Genomic DNA, 3935 nt, shown 5'->3' with positions numbered 1-3935 from the left:
GTTGCCATCCCTGCCCTCCAGCCTGTCTGCTGCACCACTCAGCTTGGTGTCATCAGCAAACTTGCTGAGGGTGCACTCAGTGCCTCTGTCCATGGCACCCACAAAGATGTTGAACAAGACTGGTCCCAGGACTGATCCCTGAGAGACTCTGCTTGTCACTGGCCTCCATTTGGACATGGAGCCATTGACAGCCACTCTTTGGGTGCAGCCATCAAGCCAGTTCTTTATCCATCTCGTGGTCCACCCCTCAAACCCATGTGTCACCATCTTGGAGACCAGGATGTGGTGTGGAACAGTGTCAAAGGCCTTGCTCAGCTCCAGGTAAACAACATCAGTTGCTCACCCCTCTGGAAGGAGATGCTGCTGAGCATATGCATACCCATGGCTGCCTTGATTCCTGGTTAATGAGCCATGAATGAGGAAAGGCAGAGAAGCTCAGTGTAGAAAGGCTGAATGCAGAAAGGTTGTTTCTAAATCACCCCCCTTTAAATATTTCAGTTTGAAAATGAAACTGGCCAATAGGCACTGCATCATTGTTCTGGCCAATGAATTCAATGTTCTGTGCCTCACTGGACCACGCAGGCACATTGAAGGGCAGCACAAGACACCTGACACAGTGCTGAGCCCCTAGCTCTCAAGGCTTGCTCATCTGACTCAACCTCCCGGGATTTCCCACAACAGGAGGAGGAGAGCAAGGGCTAAACCTGTCTGGCAGGATTTATGCCCTACCAGCACAGTGCTGCATTCTCTTATTCTCCCATTTGCTGTCAATCAAAGGAAGAAATGTCATTGCTTCAGACCTAACCACTAGAATGCTGCACAATGCTTCTGCATGGTTGTTTTTCAAACGAAACTCATCATCTTTAAAAGTCAATCTGATGAGCCTCTAGGTGAAGGTCATGAATCTCTCCGTAGCGTGTCTGTGGCATAGATCTGAGCCAGATGTTTTACATTTTTCATGCCTGAGTCACGAGCTCAACGTTTGACTGCTGGCTCCTGTTTTGGAGTGAAAACGTCAAGAAATCCTTTGTGACAACTGTGGCTTCCTGTCAGATGGAAAAATGTTGGATACTCTCATGAACTTCTGCCCCTCATTGGCTGTATTTCCTGCCCAAGACCTTTCTCAGTGGGTTGGCACGGTGACAAACTTTATTTGATATTCAGCTGCTAATTAGAGACACAGGGAATGAAGTGGCAGCTTAGACAAACTCTATGGAAACTTATTTTCCCTAACTCGTTTTTCTAAGGCAGGAAGGTGTATGGTAAAAGTACAATTGCATTTTGTGCATAGTTCAGACTAGTGCCCTCAAGAGCAGTTACTGCTTGACATTTCTGATTTCATTTGTACTTGACATCATTCACTTTTCAGATGTGTTTGAGCAGAGTAGGTTTTGTAGTTACCAACAAGAAAAACAAAGAACCGAAAAAAAACAAATTGTGAGAGTTTGAGAAAGCCTGGAAGGGAAGGTTGAATATTTATGTTTCCAGCAACCTGATATAACATTCCTTGAAATATATGGAAAGAGTGAAACTGAATTCACACATCATGACTCCAAGTGATCTCTGTACCACTGTGGTTTTAATGATGAAGCAACATTTTCTCTTGGAGAATAGGAGATCTAGACTGAGAGGTTAGATGAATAACCTTCAGCAACGAAGCCAGAGAACAGATGACAAGTTGATCATGCTGGTTTATGGTTGATTTTTTTGAGAGGAGAAAGGTGGGGTTTGAAAAATCCTTACCAGGTCTGCAGTTGTGTAGTGTACCTTCACTGGAACGTGTCCAGAGAAGGGTGACAAAGCTGGTGAGGGGCCTGGAACACAAACCCTATGAGGAGAGGCTGAGGGAGCTGGGGGTGTGCAGCCTGGAGAAGAGGAGGCTCAGGGGTGACCTTATTGCTGTCTACAACTACCTGAAGGGAGGCTGTAGCCAGGTGGGGGTTGGTGTCTTCTGCCAGGCAACCGGCAACAGAATAAGGGGACAGAGTCTCAAGTTGTACTGGTGGAGGTCTAGGCTGGATGTTAGGAGGAAGTTCTCCACAGGGAGAGTGATTGGTATTGGAATGGTTTACCCAGGGAGGTGGTGGAGTCACTGTCACTCACAGAATTTACTCACAAAATACAAATCAGACAGTACCTAAAGCACATAGGACTCTGTCTGAGGCTGCTGAGACTTGATTCTTCCCAGGCTTCTGGGGAAAGGGGGCAGGCAATCTCTGACCTTGTATCCTAGCTCCTCCGGATGATCTGTGTATCTCCAGGACTTCTTGTCTTAGCAGAAGACTTTCAGGTGCAAGCGGGCTGTCTTGCGATGTGCAGTCTCAGCATGATGTCTGTTTGGCTGTGCAGGCCAACCGCGTGCAGGCATTTAGAGCCTGCTCCTGGTAAGCTCTCCAGGCAAATTCAGGATGCAAAATGAGATGACAACAGCATCCTGTGCTACCTGCTTATCCCTTTTATCAATATCCAGCCCACAACTAGTGGGGCATTGGACATAGATTATCCAATCGGGATGGCACTGTTGCAGAGAGCAGGAATTAATACGTGGCCAAGTCAGGAATTTATCAAAAATAGTTATTTTTTATTTTCCCAAAACCCCACCCCCACAACTATATATACAAAGATTAATTTAGTTTAATAAGCAGATTCAGTTGCTTGAGAATTAAACTACAAGGATACCATCAATAATCTGACCATATTGGAAGTCAGAAGTTGGAAAAGGACTCAGCTATTAATTAATAGCAGTTTCTTACTAAATTAAGCTAAGCCAAATAACTCACTCAGGCTGACTCCTGCGGTCTGTCTTCCTCTTCCTTTCAATGGCTGCAGGTGAATGGTTAAGAGGTTGTTAAGGGTCGTTAGGCACACAAAGGTGTCAGTAGGAAAGCAAATCCTTGAAGGTCTCTCTGCAGTCCAGGCACAGGGGAGTGTGTGAGCTCAGGCAGAGACATACGTCCAGGCACAGGCAAACTCCAAAGCGGGAACCCCAAAGGCGGGAAGACCCCCAATAGTTATAACCTTCGCTAGACAAAGGGCAGAGTTACCACACCTTAGGCGCGAAAGCGCACGGCCAATCCCAGCCTGGCTCCAGCGCGGGAACTCACGGGGCAGTCCTCCCCCCTTCACGGGGCAGTCCTCACCCCCTTCACGGCTGCAGGGCAGGTGAGGGGGGGAGGAAACCAGGTGGCTTTTCCCCTTTCCCCCCGAAGTCCTGGGCAGGAGAGGAATTTAGGGGTACAGGACTCCAGGACAGGCACTTTGCCAGGCCTCACCATATTAGGTGAAGCCAGGGCTTTCGCACTCCCCTCCCATGGCTGCCTCCCCCAGCACAGGAGGAGCAGAGGAACACATCTGGGCAAGCCAACATGGATAAGCCCGTGTTTGCCCCATGAAGCCTACCACCACAAGTACTAAATGTGTGGTTGCTATGACCTGGTGCCCAAATGCATAAACAACCACAGCAGTTTGTTTGTAGATCCATTCTGTACCCAGAGAAATACGCACAAAATGAACCAGACTCTTCTACTCCTGCTTTAACTGGAGACAACAAAGATTATCATACTGTAGATAAGAGGAGCTGTAACACCACAGACTGTAATGAGATTATATGAATTCCTGAAGATGAAAAAGCTGACTTGAAAAAGCTAGATGTAATGTGAGGCTCCACAAGTAGGTATAAGGAGAGGCAAAACCAGGGAAGTCATTGCCAACATCAGAACTGTAAAACAAGAGGAAAAGCAGTACAGTAACATGGGAATTGACCAGCACTAGGTACTAGGTAGAAAGGAGTATTGTTGTGGTGGGCCTGATAGGTCCAAAATAGGCTTATACATGTCCTGCCTTGCCTAGGTGTGTTTTTTCTGCTCTATGAGAGGCAAGCGCCAGAAATGGACACAAAAGAACCTGCAGCCACTGAGTCTGGCCTGCCCAGGGTC

Source organism: Pogoniulus pusillus, chromosome 3 (assembly GCF_015220805.1).
Source record: "Pogoniulus pusillus isolate bPogPus1 chromosome 3, bPogPus1.pri, whole genome shotgun sequence".
Taxonomy (NCBI): domain Eukaryota; kingdom Metazoa; phylum Chordata; class Aves; order Piciformes; family Lybiidae; genus Pogoniulus; species Pogoniulus pusillus.
Note: the sequence above shows the minus strand (reverse complement) of the source record.